The sequence below is a fragment of the Strix aluco genome, chromosome 1 (assembly GCF_031877795.1).
Source record: "Strix aluco isolate bStrAlu1 chromosome 1, bStrAlu1.hap1, whole genome shotgun sequence".
NCBI classification, from domain to species: domain Eukaryota; kingdom Metazoa; phylum Chordata; class Aves; order Strigiformes; family Strigidae; genus Strix; species Strix aluco.
Genome location: NC_133931.1, coordinates 61,394,008 through 61,413,437, shown reverse-complemented (window position 1 = coordinate 61,413,437; position 19,430 = coordinate 61,394,008). Strand labels below are relative to the sequence as shown.

The 19,430-nt window shown below is 35.3% G+C and overlaps 1 protein-coding gene across 3 annotated transcripts in view; it reads right to left on the bottom strand.

Moving 5' to 3' along the window:
* CCDC102B (coiled-coil domain containing 102B) overlaps positions 1–19,210 on the bottom strand; it is a 189,525-nt gene extending 170,315 nt beyond the window's left edge. For all 3 annotated transcript variants that reach the window (XM_074847787.1, XM_074847801.1, XM_074847794.1), the window contains exon 1: positions 19,188–19,210. The gene's annotated coding sequence lies outside the window, so the exon portion shown is untranslated. The remainder of the gene's footprint in view (positions 1–19,187) is intronic.
* Between the last annotated feature and the right edge of the window lie 220 nt (positions 19,211–19,430).

The following is a 19,430-nucleotide window of genomic DNA, read 5'->3' as shown; positions in this document are numbered from 1 at the left end:
CTCCAGGAAGTATATTCTTATATTATTCTTGAAAGTGTAGCGCTATCCTACTGTACTGTATAGCCTACCTCATGATGATATGACTCTGTTAGTAAATCTTGTTGCTTACTTTTCATTATTTATCTGCTATTACTCATTCAGTCCAGAGGAAAATCAACATCTCAGAAAGTGCTTTCCCATCCCAGTGTTGAGAAAATGTTGATGTGGACAGTCTGTAGAGACTAGTCACTTATACCTCCTTGTATTTTCCGCTTGGCTATCTTAAAAAACAAAACAAAACAACAAAAAAACCAAAACCAAAAACAAAAAAAGCGCCCCAAACTAAAAATCTTGTTATATCAGTAGAAGGCTAAATTGTTTAAAGTAAAAACTTTGCTCTTATATTCCAACATCCATCTGTAAAGTATCATGCTTATATGTTACAGCGGTTTGTATTAACACCTGCATTTAAAATGTAGAAGGCCAATACAGCAAACAAAATACTGAAGAGTAGACAGTCTTGGCATTATGATTCAGTCTTGTTTCATTTTAGCTGAATAGAAGTTTTTGTAGGTTTTGGTTCCAGTTTCCCAGATCTTTTCAACTTCTCCCTGCTTTCCAGGACATTTACTTGCCATTTGTTAGAAGCTTCTGGAGAACTGTTGTTATCAAGTATGGATATGAGAAAAGGAAAAGGGCAGTAAAGGACTCCCAAATCTCTTCATTATCATTTTCTTGTGTAGCACCACCAACCCCGACAACACTACACAGATCTAGCACAGCTGCTGCCAAAGTTTGATCAAGGTTGAGTCTTGTTGCCTGACTTACTTCCAGAAATTTCATTTGAATAAACCTTAACCAAAATACAAAGATATTGCCACCCATGATTTTGTATGAGGCCCAGTAGAGCGAAAATCACTAAATATTAAACTCTCACAGTAAGTTGTTAATTTAACTTCTGGTTTGTGGTAATGCCTTTGTTTCCTAAAGTTTTAATTAAAAACAAAACAAAACCAAACCACAGTATTCTTTAAATATATAATGCAATAGTTGAACTTTTTGGTTTTTTAAATAGTACAATAACTTTTTCTTAAATGTTTTGTTTCTGTCCCAGACTAGTAGATGTCTGTAGACATTCATTACTCTGTTAATCAGTAGGGTTTTTTTAAATGGAATTTGTTAGCAGTTTTGCATGTTCAATGAAAGAAGGCAGAACTTGGGGACTGTACAGTTTACAAACCTTAAAAGTTGAAGAAATAAGAATGGAAATAATTTTCTTTGGCTGAAACTTCAAAAGACCTGAGAAGAGAACAAAATCTTCATGAATCAGAATAGACTGTTGCTGTGGTTTCATTAGTGGTTTGAGGCAATCTAACTGCAAACTACTGCCAAAGCAAGTGGTCGCATTCATTGGCCATGAATTCTTAGTCCCCCTCCACTGTGTTGGCTCTAGAGGTCTTGGGACACCACCAGTCAGATCAAATATTTGATCAAATATTTGAAGTAGGCTTGTACAGTAGCTTAGTAGGCTCCTAGCCTTCAGATAGTTTTGTGATACACTGAACTTTGCCTGCACTTTTCATCATGGATATATGATCCTAATTCTGCATCTAAAATTTAAAAAAAAAAAAAAAAATAATTAAAATAAATTTCTCCTCCTCCAGAAAATATTAGTGCTGACTCAGTCCAAGGTGGTAAGGAATGGATGTTCCTATATGACTTAACTTCCCTATGTGCTTTTCAGAAATTCTAATCAAAGCAGCTTTTCAGAAATCCCCTGTAAGATTTTAAGAGGTAGAACGATACCTTATAATTTCTTCTTAAAAGATACAGATCTCAAAACAATACATTTCAGTGGCTGGCTGACCCAGGATAAAAACTTAAAATAATACAAATATTTGTTGGATAAGTGAAAAGACACTATAAATGCTGCTACTTTTACAGTTATTTCTGTCATGTGACAAACCTTATGTTCCTAGTGACCTCAGCTGCAACTTTCAAGCAGTAAATCCTACATGATTTTGAATTTTGTAAAGGGATTCTTTATGAAAATTATACTTTAAAATAATATCCTAGAGCTTTGGCTAACTTGGTTTACTTAATTACAGTGTTACAAAGATTTACTATAGATTAAAATGAACTTAAAATTTTTTAATGAGGTTTATATTTTCAGTCCTGGAATTGAGCATCCATAGTACTTATATTCTCTATGTAGTTCCAGTTCTACAGCACCTTGATAGTGGTGTCCCTCATGAAGACTACTTTAACTCCTGTTCATTTTTGTCCTTATTGAAAATTTATTTGATCTTATAAATGTATTATTGTTCTTCTCATATCTAAAATATAAAAAAAAATCTAAAGATTATATAGCTCAGTACCACAAACAAGAGAAAAGGTGAAATTAAAAGTCAGACATTACACAGAAAGTGTCTTAAAAAGATGCATATTCAGCTTTCAGTGTGGTTAACTTTTAGGGGGGGAAGAAGAAAAATTAACCTCGTTACCTCATTCCAAATAAGATACATTTTTTCATATTGTTTGTTTTATAAAGATGAACACAGTATGAAGAATTTCCCACAGACTGGTTTCATAGCATAGAGCTAAGATCTATTTATGAATTCATTTATAAAGCCAAAATGATCCAAATAAATACATAAAACAGGGAACAGCCTAGAAAACAGGATGACATTCATTATCTCTATTTTAATTGATTTCTTAACCTTTAGAATACAACATAAGAACATTAAGCTTCTTTGTTCATTATTTCATGGAGATAAGTAGGGTTAACATTGCTGGTGTAAAGCTCAGACACATACACTTGTTTCAACAGAGTACTACAGATGTCATCTAATGACACACATTATGTTTGCCTAAGGTTTTGATTTCTCCACAGCTAAATTAAACTTATCTCAGGTGAAAAGAGGACATTTTTTAACTGGAAGATAGTAAAAGGAGATTTTTTACTGTTGAAGAATTATTTGCTCTTTAATCTTCAAGTAAGATCTTCAGCAAACAGGATTTTTTTAAATATATAATTGCATAATTTGGAAAAAAGAAAATCCCACCAAATTGCAAAATTATAAAAACCTGTAAAACCATTCAAGAGCTGGTGGCTTTGTAGAATCATCTTTCTAATTTTTCTTATTAGTGCTTAAAATGCAAGTCAAATAAATATAGACTTGTAGAATAGGTTGACTAAACTGAAGAACATTATTGCCAGTTTGTGGGATAGTCCTAGGGGTGGGAGAAAAAAAAAAAAAAGAAATAAAAACCAAAACAAACAAAACCATCAACAAAAAAAACAAAGGAAAGCAGCTAGAACTGCACCACTGAGCAGTTCTTTTTTTCAGCAGCTAATATAACTTACTGAAGACAAACTCTGATACCTACACGGGCACATTGTATTTATACTGGTAAAAAATACCATTTAACTGATATCTGACCATGAATAATGTTAAACATTGATGAAGTAGATACAGTAGGTTAATGACTAGAACAACAGACCTTGTCTTTGGTCTCCCCTTTAGCAAAAGTAAGTCAAATAGGTAATCATCAATGCATGCTTACATTTCTCCTCCTGTAAAATGAGGATAATTTAGTGTTTGAAACAATTGTTGTAAAGCACTTCCCAAAGAATGAGGTGCTGTTACTGCTAGGTGTGCAAATTTTCAAATAGAAGGACAGTACTGAAGTCTTCACACCCATAACTGTTGTACTGGAAATACAGCTTTGAAATATCTTGGTGTTTCACTGTGTAGAAACACGTGCAAACTTCCTTTGGTCAGGTAGTCTGTTTTCACTCTGTGGTCTTCTCTGTCGCCGGCTGCTCTTACAGCACCTGGGGACCGCCTGTTCCTGAGCCATTAACTATTCCTTCTTAAAGAGTGCCCAGCCTTCCTGGACCCCTATACCCTTCAGGATCGTCTCCCAAGGGATCCTTTCAAGCAGGTGCCTAAACAAGACAAAGTCAGCCCTTTTGAAATCCAGGATGTCAGTTCTGCTTAGCCCTCTCCTGGCCTCTTATCACTTACTAAAAACAAGAGAAGTGTACAAAAATGCAACGTTTCTTTGAAGGGTTTTAGATTTATTTTGTTGTTTTTCAGTGAGCAAGGTGCTGACTGTAGATACCTTATAATTTAACATTTTAACACAAGAAAGAACATGGGTATATAGAATGTGGGAAGCATGATTCATGACTTATTATGATTTTATTAATTTAATAATATCCTCAAGAAAAATATTAATGACACTACTGTGTTTATTTTGTTGAATTTCCATTTCATTTTATAGTAAAACATCCACAGGTCTTCTTCATACAGCCCCGGTTTAACTGAAGTAAAAGGGTGTTTTCCCATTTGCATTAATGAAAGCAGGGTTTTCTGCTTTGCCCATTGATGTACTTTTATGACCAGTGTAACCCAGCATAAATCCACTGCTGCTAAAAAGACAGCCCCTCCTTTCTCACACATGTATCCACATGTTCTTATCTCTTACCAAATTTAGCCTCACATTAAACACAACAACTAGTTAGTTTTTCCTCTTAGTTAAACTAGTGAAATCAGCTTAAACAGATGCAACATTCCCAGCTAGACATTTTTCAGCTTCATCAGAGCCCTCATCTTTTTCACTAGTGGCTGCATGAAACCTAGTGCTTCCACAAAACATGGCATGGAAATATGAGTCAGAAGGGAAGTAGGATGCTGCTTTTGACAATATCACAAACTGCATTCAGTTTATATAGTTACTAGAATTACATAAGTAATATCCAGGGAGCAACAGTCAAGAGTGTGAACAAAAAAAATGATTCATATATTGTATACAGATTATATTTAAAACACAGTGTTTGACTTTTGTGAGAATATTGGATGAAACTGAAAGAGGAGAATGTATTTCAGTGATGACCAGAGCAGACTTCCCCTCCTATGAAGAAGAGGCTTGGGCAGGAACATCTTTTCAGCTAAAGTGAGTTTTTGCCTACAAATTTCCATTTTTTGGCAAACATGATGATGCATTATGGTAACCCTAGCTGTCAGGTTAGTGAGCCTCTAAGACCATGGGTGATGAAAGCAAATGAACTGAAGCACATCATTGTAATGGCATTTCCACACTTTTTTTTTTTTTTAATAATTTTGTATAAAAATCTTGAATGTCTAGAATTGGACATTTTAATATAATGTTTAAGTATTATGTTTTTTCACATTTTCATTTTATCAGAAGACTAATAGCTTCCTGTGAGCGTTAAAACACAAGGCTAGTAGCATCAAGGTTGAATATTCTTACAGAGCTAGTTTAATATCCACATCTGAACAAAGCAACTCTGTTGCTACAGAGTTGTAGAACAACTCTGATAAACATGGCAATAGGAATTCTATTTTAACTGTGAATAATTAGGGCTTGTGCTTGTGTCATCTTTACAAGAAATAGACTAAAATATTAGTCTTGAAAGGAAGCAAAGATTTTTAAAATAACAAAAATGTGTTGATTATTATAAAAGTGCCTGAAATGGTCAGAATATCACAGTTCCAGAGGTTTGGATTTTTTTTTTTTTTTTTTTTTTTACACTTCACATCAATCTGATCTTTCATGTTCTTAAAAAAAATGCACTGATGAAATAATAATTTTAAAATGTTTAACAGAAGACTGGTGTAATAGTAAATCAGTTGATACTGAATCTTAATCATCCCTGTAGTTACAGTGATACTTTCAAAAAAATTTATCTTCCCTGGTATATGACCACCTCATAGAAAAGTAATTCACTGTAAAACATCACATTTCTACATTGAACCTTGAAAACTCTCATCTATAGAATATTGCCAGTCTGTTCCAGGGAGAAACAAGAACAATTTCTATGGCGTATGTTAAAGATAACTAAAAGAAGAAAGCCATGTGCTAATATTGTTAGACACAGACCTCTAAACATCAGAAATTTCACAAGTCTGAAAACTGACAAAAAAAAAATACTGCCTGCAGCTAGTTTTAAAGTTGCTAGCTTGAGTTTGCAGCAGCAGACTAGCACAGCATATGGAGGTCAATTAGCATAATTACTTAATAACAGATAATTGGATGGAAAGGTAATATAAAGTTAGAGAATTGGATGAGAGTGAGAATTTTCTGTCCAGTGAAACCTTCTGATAGTTCCACTCAACAATTCAGGGATAAGAAGGAACACAGAATCCCTTTTGTAGTAGTTTTCCTTAACTGAATAATCTAAAATAAGTATGCACAAAATATAGAAAGCAACATTCATTGTACCATATGAGTATGTGGGGAGAAAGAGAGAGAGAGAGAGAGATATGATAGTTCTCAGAGAAAAGAAAAGGTGCAGACATTTGGCAGACACTACAAGGAATATAGTTCTAAACCATGTTTCATTATATTACAACCTTTGCTTATTTACCTAATGATCATAAACACCAGTAAGAAAAAGAAGCATTCCTGGTTTATTATTGCATGGTATCATTGTTATGGGCAAAGAGAAATGTATTAATGCTTGGTGGCACAGTTAAAAAAATCACCAGGAGAGAAGAGAATTATTACACTTCCCCCATGTTAATACCTGCTCGCTGAGCTCAGGTTTTTCAGTGAAGTTCAGTAGCTAGATCAGCAACTTAAGGATAATATTTCAACATCCTTTTATTAATTGCATGACTTAATCCTTAGTTACATGCTTCTTAATTATGAAGACCTCAGCTAAACTTTTTTTTAAAGGGATTCTACGTCGTTACAAAAAAGTCTGCTTCAGATTAAGCCAGTCAATTTTCTTTTGTCTAATTTATAAATGTAATAGGACAAAATGAACCATTAAAACTGTACGTGTACTTTTGTAAAGTGCTAGTGGAAAGTGAGAACTTTCCATGATATTGCTGCAGCTGCCCCTTCAACCAAGAAACCCCTACAGATGAAGAAGGCTCAGAGAAGATGGGCAGAGGTGATGGGCTCATTATGGGAAGAACATAGGGAGTGACAGACTGTCACTCATTGAAAACTCGGCTGTTTACAAAGGGCTGCTAACTACTGAGACAGCAACTCAAGAAAAGGAGATCAAATTATGTGTGCCTATTCCTGCTGTAAAACTGACTTTGACTAGTAAGCCGTTACCCTTAGGGGTTCCACCCATTGGCTATAGAGTTGAATGCAAAAATATTGGCAAGTAAATACTAGAAATGTATGGGGGAAAAATCATGACACCGGAAAATAATTTATGATATAGCTCAATCTAAGAACATCTCCATAAAGTGTGTAACTAGTCACCAAACCCCTAAAATTCCTGAAGCAACACAGAGTCAGGTAGCTGATCGTTTGGTTAGAATAACTGTAGCACAAAACTCAGAGGCAGAATGAGTACCTGGTTACAGGAATGGCTTGGACACACTGGGACTTAAGATTTATTTCAGCAGGCTGTGAGGAGAGGATGCCCCGTGGCAAAATCTCGAGCAAAAGAAGTTGCAGATTCGTGCCATTTTTGTCTAACAATGGTACAGCACATCACCAACATTTTACCAACTTCAGGGAAGGTAAACTAATCTGGGAAATATCACACATAGATTATATTGATCCTTTAGAACAAACATGGGGAGGGTGGAAAGACATCCATGTAGAAATAGTGGTATAGGGAATGCGCATTCTACCTAAGCTACCACTGTAGGTCTTGTAACTGTTGCTGCTTTAAGCCAGTGGTTTGCTACTTTTCCCTTACCCAGAGAAGTACAATCTTAAAATGGGTAACATTTTAAGAATAATGTAGTACAAGCTTGGTGTGGTTCAGCTGTTGTACCATGGATTTTTCACGTACTGTATCAACCCTAAAGTAATGGGACAGTAGACAGATGGCATGGACTACTCAACCAGCAGCTATGCAAGAGTGAACATGTTAATACTCTTAAGTGAGGATCCTATCTGTGAGAACCTGTAAATTGCCTACACAAGTGACAAACCCCCAGGGAAGTACCATAGATAAGGGATTCATATCAGTAGCTGCTCAAATTCCTGTTAAACCAGAAGTAAAACCCTCCTGAAGTCCATAAAATTAAATTGCATTTAAACATCCAACTCAGGAGTTATCTAGGTGACAATGAAGAAGGATTATGGGATGCTGTAGACACTAAAGGGAATGAAGTAACAATAACTGAGGTTTGGATTATGTCCAAGACCTCAGTATCTTCTCTTGCAGAAAATGTGGCCTCACTACGTCACTGCAGCAACACTAGTAACTGGAACACTCAAAACTTGTCTCTGCCTTTTAACAATGACCATAGAACACTCAGGTATTGCATATCAGTCATAACCCACCTATAAAACTATTTACAGGAGGAATACTATTTGTAACACCACAAGGACAATTATTGACAGTAGGTGGTAATGTTACATTAACCCTAAAATCTAAAGTTAACCTGAATTTAACTATATGTAGTAACACTGGATGTGAAGCTTACATGGTTGTGACAACAGAGTGAAATGGGTCCTACAGACATGTAAGGCAACTAACCATACACTAGTGGCCCACAATAATTACATTAACTGTACACAATGAGAAAATAATACATGGCAATTTTTTCATAAACACTCCTAATAATCACTGGGCAAGTCAATGTAAATGGACAAAATTAAGATACCATTTGTTCCTCATTGTGTATCTTAAAAAACAATCCAGACAACTTCTTAATAAAAGTGCCCTTCATGTAATGCAATTACATAATGGACAAGAGTCTATGCTTATGGCTCCAAAATTAATGACTGATGAATAATGAATGTATATTTGAACTTAGCTAGTGTATACAGTTCTGTATGGAATAAGACCTGTACTGATTATAGTGACCATCACTATGACAGGTGGCTACAAAGTCATAGACCAATAGGATGTAGAACTAAAAGAGATACTATTGGGTGAAATTCATCTAAGAATTGAATTAATTTCATACTGAAACTCTAGAAAATAAATTGTCAGTATTAGGAAGAACTGAAGCTAGGGTAATCAGAATGACCTGGAAAATGCTTAGTGGAAAGAGAAGTAAAAATATGATAATAATGAACACACAGCTCATGCTAAAGCCTGCAGTGACATTAGGTCAACACGAGAGAAACGCATACATAGGACACAGTGGACAGGAAGAGATAAAGGCTGATTATCACCTGCAGCCATCGTCTCCTGCATTTTTGCAAAGTATGCCTAGCAGTTCCTTCAGAATCTGTTAACTCATGGAAACACTATGGACCAAACTTCCGAGCTGAAAAGTATAAATACCTCAGCTTACCCCTAAAGTTCTTGAAGCCGATCCAACAGCATCAGACTGCTGAGGCTTTCATGCTTGCCAGTGTGATGTGGGACACACACACACCATGATGGAGGAGGAAGAATGAATACTCTCACCAACAGCTGGGTAACTATTTTGTTCATAGACAGGTTAAGAATTAGAGAACTTGTGAGTTAGAGAGTTCATGAATTAATGAAATAATGAATTAGTAAATTTATATGTTGGACTAGCCTGTACAAATATGATTCAGCTATTGTTTGTCTTCGTATGTTTTGGTGGGGGTATTTTTGGGGCTGGGTTTTTTGTTTGTTTGTTTTAATGAGCTCATAAAATAAAATTTAATTTGCAGAGTACATTGTGCTGTAAATTTAAGAGATCCGAATAGATCATAACATATGCAGATTATCATACTTCCACAGTCTGGGTCTGATCATGGTCTGTGTTAGCAAGTTAAGAAAATTGTTATTTTAGAACTGAAAATTAAAGAATGGTGATTTCAAGACTTTTCAATGCACAGCCAAAGATAATTGTTTATTTTTTCCACAGCTATAAAACATAACAATATTAAATCATATGTTATATTTTTAAGTTATGTTGTTTCTAAACATTATAATCCTTACATGTGTCATCACTAAAAATCAGCTGAAAAACGTCCTGAAGAGATAAACAATGAAAATTATTTGCTTTCTTTTAGGAGTTATGTAATAATTGTTTTTTCCTGTTTACACTTCTCTAGCTATATTTCTTCTAATATCAAAATATCAATACAAATCTAATTTATTTCCAAAATCTGCTTTATTGACTTCTCATATCTGATAACTAAAAACACTTATGCTCTGAAAACCATAAAATATAAAGTTATGTTTCTAACTTCACAAAGAGAAATATTTGTGGGTCTGAGGTTTTGGTTTGTTGGGGTTTTTTTATGAAGTCTGTAAAGTGCCTGAAAGAAACAGATTTTCTCATCACATCAATTTGAAAAGTATGGCTTCTTAAGTTTGTCTTTGAAACCAAATGAAATCACAGCCACAATTCATTAACATCCTGACACATAAGGTAAAAGTTATGCAACCTCATCTTCCTTCTGTCACCTATCCTCAGCCTGAAACTTTGAAGTGTGAGACAATGTCAGACCTAAATCTCAATTTTAAAGTTCTTTAATTTTCAAAGTTCCTAAAGAACAGGGTTACAACTCAAATGTTTTATCAAAAAAGCCCCCAGAAACCTGAAAACAAACCCAAAGATAAAACTGAGGGAAAATATACCTAAAACATTTAGACTGGCTGAGAAAAAGGAGTAAAGACAGAAGTGCTGAGTAAAGTCTTACACATTTCTTATAGGTCTGGCCAAATATAAGATTTGCAGAAAAATAAGATATTGCAGAAAGCAAGGGATGCTCAAAAGAACATCTACTCCCCACACACCAGAAAAACTCATACACAGATGTCATGGTTTAAGCCCAGAGAGCAACTGAGCACCAAGCAGCCGCTTGCTCCCCCGCTTCCCCCTCAGGGATGGGGAAGAGAAAATACAACAAAAGGTTTGGGAGTCGAGACAAGGACAGAGAGGGATGACTCACCAATTATGGTCATGGGCAAATGACAGACTTGATTAGGGAAGAAAAAGAACATCAGTTTAATTCAAATACCACCACCAACACTTAATTTACCAATCAGAGTAGGACAGTGAGAAACACAACCACATCTTAAAAACACCTTCTCCCCACCCCTCCCTTCTTCCTAGGCTCAGCTTTGCTACCAATTTCTCTACCTCCTCCCTCTGAGAGGCACAGAGGGGCAGGGGATGGGGGTTATGGTCAGTTCATCACATGTTTTTCCTGCTGCTCCTTCCTCCTCAGGGGGAGGACTCCTCACACTCTTTCCCTGCTCCAGTGTGGGGTCCCTCTCACAGGAGACAGTCCTCCATGAAGTTCTCCAACGTAACCCTCCCACAGGGCTGCAGATCTTCCCAAACTGGTCCAGGATGGGTCCCTGCCATGGGCTGCAGTCCTTCCAGCAACAGACTAATCCAGTACGAACCTCCCTCAGAGTCCCAGCCTTCTTCTGGTGCAGCCACCTGCTCCAGCGTGGGGTCATCCACAGGCTGCAGGTGGGCATCTGCTCCACCATGGACCTCCATGGGTTGCAGGGGCACAGCCTGCCATCTCACCACGGGCTGCAGGGGGGGTCTCTGCTCCAGTGCACCTCCGCCTTTTCCTCCTTTCTTCCACTGACTGTAGGGTTTGCATAGGTATCTCCCTCACAACTCCTCTTCCTCATCTCAGGTTCCCTTTCTTAAATATGTTACCACAGAGGTGCAGCCACAGTCACTAATTGGCTCAGCCCTGGCCAGAGGTGGGTCTGACTTGGACCTGGGGGAGCTTCAAGAAGCTTCACACAGGAATCACCTCTGAAGCCCCCTTCCCTGCTACCAAAATCCCACCACAGACAAACCCAACACAACAGATTCAAGTGATATTTAAAGTTTGGAATAATATACTTGGCTACTTTGGAATCAACAACCAACTAGAAAGACAGACATTTGGATATATGCAAAACCAGAGATTTAATTAGCTAAGTATGAACAAAATTTTCTGAGAAGTTAAATCAAATTAAGTACTGCAATACAGAACTACTCTGAAAATAAGGACTGTTAAATTATATTTCATGTAACTAACTTTTCCTTGAGGTTGAGGGGTAGACAGATCGTTTGTTCAGATCTGCAAGACAAATCCCTATGAAAGATTACCTTTTTTCATCTACAGATATTTCTCTTCCTTTCTGAGAAAGCTTCTGTTGTGCATGTCTAATATTATTATTCTTGGGGATGCACTTGGCTTCTTATAGAGACATGATGCCACACAATTTTCCTCTGTCCCTCTTCATCACCTCCTAAGCTAATTGAATTAGAAGCAAACTAGTAGTCTTATATCCACTATGGGGTGGGCCCTTATATAGCAATGTGGAAAGGCACAGCTGTAAGGCACAAGGAAAAAGAAGAAAGAAGAATGTGTATATACCTTGGCTTTATCCCCATAAACCTGTTCTGTGAACAGAAACTGTGAATATGCAGAGCACTGTGTGAAGAAACTGGTGAAGAAGATAATTAAACATTCCCAGATACTTCCCAGGCTGAAGGTCAATTTTAAGCACAGGTATAAACAATCCAGAAAATATATATCTGTTACAGCAACGATTAGTGACTTTCAGGAAACATTTAATTCTCCATAAAGTTCTACAAAATTTTATATTTGAACTGATGATTTTATTGAAACTATTACCTTTACTGTGATTCCTGTAACCATGAGGTATTATATATTTTTCTCAATGTGTGAATTGCTTCTGTAAAATATAGTAGAAAATTTCTATGCCAATAGGAGAATTTGACCACAGAAGTGGTCAGACCAGCATGGCTAAAAGCTTTCAGGAACTAAGCAATTTTTTCCTTCCACAGAATATAACCACCCCCAGGTAAAGAGATTGTTCTTTTAAGTTACAGTAAGACATAAGGTGCCTACAATTAAAAGCATTAATGAAAGACAAGAATTCTTTCACAGCATATCTTATATTATTGTTGCCAGTGGTGGTCTTAGAGGTTCTTGCTCAAAATGAAATGCTGTAATTCTCTTTGTAAAAGAACACACCAGAAGAGAACTTGGTCCACTTCTCTGTGGTCCTCTGTACTGTTTTCCTTTCACCATTTTCTCCCCATGTCTAAGTATCCATTTTAAAGTAAAATTCTGTTCACTGTTTCAATTTCTTTTTAAACACATGAATACATTTATATATCATACGGATTATATACATACTGTTCACATAAGCATTCACAAAAAAGATAACCTGGAAAGTAGTCACAGATTAAAATAAATTCAAAGACTAAAGAAATTCTACTCTCTTTTCTGGCTGCCACTTTTAATAAACTCTAAGCAGTTTGGATACTACTTCTTCAAGATGAGAACCAGTATTATATACTCGTTGTGATTTAGGTCTACCAGTTAACACAAGTCATTACATATCATTGCAATATCTTTCAAGATCTTTTACATAGACAAGCTGATGTTTCTTCATGTCTTTGAAGTTGTATTCAAATCCTTAGGGTTAAATATGGGTAACATAAATATTTGTAGATACAGATGTTCTCATTTACTACCCATAAGGCCAAAAGAAGCTCTGAAGTACTGTTTTAAATATTACTTACAGTAACTTCATTTCCCCAAGAATGTTTTGTTTGATTACAAACCTTCATAATATATCAACCATAATTTTTATACATTCAAGTTTGTAGAATCGATACTCATTTCTCAGACACTACACTTGAAAAATAAGTTGTATAATCAGATCATACAGGGGGGAGGGTCATGTGTGTCTGGGAAAGTTGTCAGTTTCATAATCTCAAACAGAACCAAGTATTAAGCAGAAGCGAGGACAAGCTTAACCCAATTTAACTAGCTAGCTGTGGCTTTTGAGACAGCAGTTTTCTTGGCTAGCTCCCCTTTAAGGTTGCCTATCACTTTTTATTAGGATATGATCAACGAATAAAAGAGGCATAATCAACTAGGTAATTAGGATAGGTATGAACTGTCAAAGTTTTAGATCTTTTCAGGGTAACTAACTTACAACCAGGTTTACAAAACCTAGTGTAAACTTCTGGACTAAGCAAGTAACCAACTCACCTGAGTTCTAATCTAATCTCCTTGATTCTCTGTGGAGATTGGCACTCTATCACGGAAGGCCTCTATTGTTTGAATGATGCTCTGTATGATTGTTAGGAAAGACATGCTATGAATAATAATCTGTATAATAACTTCAATTCATAACAAATTCAGTGTATTTAAACTAAGGCTATGTTAATTCATACAAATGAATTCATATCAGTTAAAGGTCTGGTCTAATAGGCATCTCCTGTATAGCATAGAGATTTTTTAGGACAATAGTAGTCTGTTCTCAAACTTGAAATAGGTAATTGCTTCAGAAGAATAGGGTTCCCATTAGTTAATATTAGTTCAGTATACTGAAACACTATCTTTTTTAATATTTATGGCTAAAGATGCAAATGAACACTTCATGCGATTTATGAGAACACCTATGCATCTTTTTCTTCAGACACAGTGAGATTTGCTCTTAATCACTTTAAATTGGTTTCTAATTTTTTTTTTCAGCAGTTCCACAGCTGAGGCAAAGAATAATCAAGCGCATAAGTCTTCCTCCTCTGTTTCCACAAAAAGCAGAGTAAGTTAGTTTCAGTGAGTGTTTAATGTGACAAACATTTTTTACCCCACACTGAAATAAACAGCAGTGCTAAAGGTGTTGTAGCCCCTTTATTGGAGACAAGCAGGCTAAGCAGGTAGCTTCTTACACTGCTCAGCTCAGTGGTGACAGAACCAGTTGTCAGTCAACAGAGAATCTCAAAAGATTCTGCTCAGAGTAGTCAGTGTGTTATTACAGGATGCACAACTCAGCCAGTACACACATGCACTATCTTGCTTATACTGACACAGCCCTCTGACATGACACAGAAAAATATCTTTCATGGATTTGCTCTGAACTTTCCAGAAAAAGGGAAAACTCCAGAAATGTATGGGAATAATATCCAAGACATAAAACATCCTCAAGGTTATATCTGCCTTTGAGCATGTCATTCATAACTGGTTTTAGAAGTAATTTTAAAACTTGCAAGCATTAAAACCAGTTGTAAGTTAAAGAAGACTTTTCTTCTTTCAAAGAAGAAAGCTAAAAACATTTAGTTCAGATATTAATTTTCATCCAGAGTGTTTGCTAATCAATTTAAGATATCTGAAACACAAATATTTACAAGTAAGCTTTAAATAAGCTTACAGTACACTATTCAGACCAAAGACTGGTGTACCATGTCAGGTTCTCGAGGTTAGGTTCCTTTCCTAGCCATTGCTAATATTAATATTCTACTATTTAATGGTTTATATATTTATTTATTTTTAAAAGCCAAAGTAATCTCTTTGTGAGAGCCTCTGTAAGTTCTTACTGGGTGCAGCCAAAATTTAAGATCCACAGCTACTCCCAATGGCACTGAGAGCTTCAAAGACCTGAGGTTTTTTTTCACATATTTCAGATCGGTCTATATATCAGGTCAGCTGAGCAGAAGTTGGAAAAGGCAACTCAAGACAGACTTCTTTACCCTTCTGAAGAGCACTTTACTGAACAAGAATTAGGTCGGACACAAGGCTAAAACCTGTCCATCCAAACTGTAGAGTTTACTTAAATGTATAGAGAAGCTTCATTAAACAAAACTCATCACGAGTTTATTTTCTAGAGTTTATGCCATATTTCTAACAACTTTTTGTATGTTACTCAGTTGGAAAGAGACTTTAAACTGGACAGCTTCACTTTCATTTACAGGCTTTTTTTGCTTACTAACAAAACAAGGGCTCATTTTTTTGTTTTGTTTTCAATATGTGAAGACATAAAGGCATATCCCTGAAAAAGTTAAGTTTTTAATCCCTGCTATAGTTGAAATAATTTATGATCTTTTTCTATTCAAAACATGACCTACTTTTAAAAGCAATTTCATAACACTGGGAGTAGGGAAAATTAATCACAGATATCTGATCATTGTCAGACCAGGACATAAAACATTCCAATGAATATTAGGACACAAAATATTGTTTTCTTCAAAACACTACTCGGAGTCAATCTGGAAACAAGTGATTTTCCCACCCACATGAGCAGACAAGAAAAAATGCTCATGAATATTTTGTTTTCTCTGGGTCAGAGCCTATCCCTTTGGCTTGTTCAACTACTTTGATACAGTTGTATCAGAACTAACAAATCTGTTGTGCAGAGATGCGCTCAGTTTTATCAGAATAGTTTTAGGAGTAATTTATTCTATAATTAAGTCTTTAAAGAATATTCTTAAAAAAGATTACTTCTTGAACGTTTATATGTAATATTTCTTAATTATCCTTAACCACTGTAGTATTTTAACACCATCTTTGATCTTTCAACAGTTCAAGGACTCCTTTTTGGGATTTAATGCTGTAAGATAGCATCCCGTGATGACTCCAACTCCACTAAGTCTTCTTTGAGGGAAATGTACTTAAGAAATAATTCAGCCACGTAAACCATGGTTCTACAATTGCGAGAACAGTCACATAAAATAATCCACAAAGTACCATGTGTTGTAACCTAGAGGTCATTTAAATGCATAGAGAAGCATCTCTATTTATTCTCTCAGTGCCCACAGTAGGCCACTGAGTAGTCCCACCAAAAGAGAAGAAATCAATTGTATAAGTAATGGTTACTCAGCCTGGCTCCTTCTGCATACTTTCTTTTGAATATTGTCCTTCAGACAGAAGGACAGTTAGCATCCTTTTGCCAACATGGATACCTACAAAAGTTATGGAGAAACTTTCAGGTCAACCGAAAATACATCTTTTAAAAAAAGTAATTAAAACAATAAGAGCTTTCATGGCACTTCATCTCTGGTGTTTCTCCAGTAATGTGATTGACATTAAATAAGAATGGATTTGGCATAAAACCTGTCTCATGTAACCCAGTGTAAACTAGACCTAGATTACTCAAATCAGCATGAGCAGAGAATCAAGCTGTTCAGGGAGGATCATTTTTACAATAAACCAGTCAATGAAAGATTATTGTATGGACTAAAAAAGGAATAGGAGCAAAAGCGTCCTTTGCTTAGAGAGTTGCTTTTCCAAATGAATGCCAAATATGGTTTCTAGCAGCTTTAACAGGAAATTAATACCAAGATAGTGTAGTTTCTATATATTGATACATCTTTATGTGACGTCAGTTAAATAAAAAGTAAATCTCTGTTGTACAATCTGTTAATACCTTATTAAAAGACACAGGAAAGAAAAAAAGGTTTTCTAACAGCTTGGAAAAGCAAAGCCCAGTAAAGCAAAGCCTTGTCCCTACAATTGGAATGGAGTATTAATATCAATAAAAGTGTTGTTTAGAAGGTAGTTTGCATATTTTTTTAGTTATATAGAAGTTTACCAGACATAATTCTAACAGCAGTAAAGATCTCCTGCTTTGGGAATGCAGGAAAACCTGACAATAAACTAGTCCTTACAATTTTGTGAGATTTACGTTCAGTTTTCAATTACCATTGTAACTCACTGAGTTAAGTAGACTGGAAGATTCAAAGCTGAGACAGAGGTGAAGAGTAAGAGCAAGGAAGCTAAAAAATAGATAATCATTAAAGAGGATGGACACTGAGAATGTATAGGAATATGAGTTATGAATCAATCCATGTTAGGAAAACAAAAATAATTCTCACTTCATTATAAGAATATTTTATAGGCTACAAAAATATAGCTAGTTGAATTAAAATTTGCACTAGTAGTTTTTCCTGGTAGAATATTGCCTTAAATGTCCACACATTCCTGACAGTTAGGCTTCAGAGGAAAAAGGTAAAATAAAACTTGTTTAATAAAAGTGGTAGTAGACATGTTGCTTTATGAAAAGCAATTTGAAACATAAAATTTTATTTTTCTGTTTGTTAAATTTAGCAAATTCTAATGTAATAATGGTTATCAATATGGAATTATTATTGTGGGTAACATTTGCTAGTCTCTTCAATATAGAGTCAGCTAGTGGAGTATCAAATTTGTACACTTAAAATGATTCCAAGATCTACCCCTCTTGGTGCTGAAGTTAATGACAGTGTTTTAAGTCTGTTCATTACCATCTGCTTTAGAATATTCATATTCTAATGATTTATTTCTCAGATCTACCTGAAGTTAACATTGATACTTTTTATTTAAGGTGAAAGAGTGACCTCAATTCAAAACTGGCTACATGCAAATACATAAAAATGACATCTTATTTCACATTTTTCACTAAGCTTTTCGTAAAATTCTCTGGGAGGTTTCATGACAGAGTGATATGACTATTTCTATTACTGATACCTAATATATTATGGAAATACTTTTATCTTCATTTGCATTCAGAAACTCAAAAAATGTACATTTTCTAACATAATCTAAAACAAACACTAGGCTTCTAGCAATAGGTTTATTTATAGCAGTCTGATTCACAAAACAGTTGTAAGAATCAGTGAAAAGTAAACCAGACAAAATGAAGCTATCTGGATAGTCAGTAGGAGTCCTGTTAGTACTAGTTTTTATATATACTTATTAAACTCATCAACATTACTTTTGAAATTTGACCCTTGGTTCTCATCAGCGATGGACCATCCATACAGTTTCATACCATCTCGGATACTTGCCTTTCAAATAATGAAAAACTAAATATCTTTGTCCAGCATCAACAAATCATAATATCAATTAATTATATTTCTTTGCATTAGAATAATATGGCTAAGAACCCACTTTTTTCTTATCTTTTCATCAGATATTTTCTGAAGGAAGTTCAGATTATACAACTCATTAATGGAATTTATGAAAATAGAAACACTGTGAAAACACTGCTTTCTAACAAAAAAATGCAATATGAGCTGCTGCATACTCATAACAGTATTCTCATGACATTTATGTTCATAATACAGATAATGACTAAAAGTTACCAAAGCTTTACCAGTTCTTCCTACTGCAGATGCATTTCACATAGTGATTTAAAAAAGGTTTGCAGTGTTGAAACAGTATAAACCTTCAACTTTATGCATTTAGACTAATTTCCAAATCAAAAGTAAGAAACTGTCACTGAAAATTTTGTAAACTTACCTGGTTATGGAAAGTAAGGATCCTACTACATCTGAAAAATAAGCTATGTTTAATGGGGTGTTAGGATTAATATTACCCAATAGTAGTGAAAAGGACAGAAGAGAAAAATCTGACTAGACCTAACTTAGCCACATACTTCAAATACTGTTTTCTGATCTTCAATACTTTTGCTTGGTATTTCAGATTATTTTCCTCCTTACCATCAGCATGATAGTAACCAATACTGAAGAGAAATATAAAAATTAAAACACTAAACCCACAAGCTTAAGACCCCTTACCCTCTGGGTTTGCTGGGCTCCTCTTGCTTCTCAGTGTTACAGACACATGTGTAAACAACAGAATTTCCTGCATCCTTTTCTCATATGCACAGTACTGGGACTTGGCCAACGGGATTATTTACAGCATTAAGGCCACTCCACAGTAACTTGAAAAGATTCTCATTGGTCAGCTTTATCAAAAACAAACCTACATCTTTCTTTTACATACAAGTCATCCAAAATAAAACTTTTTGCCATATTGTT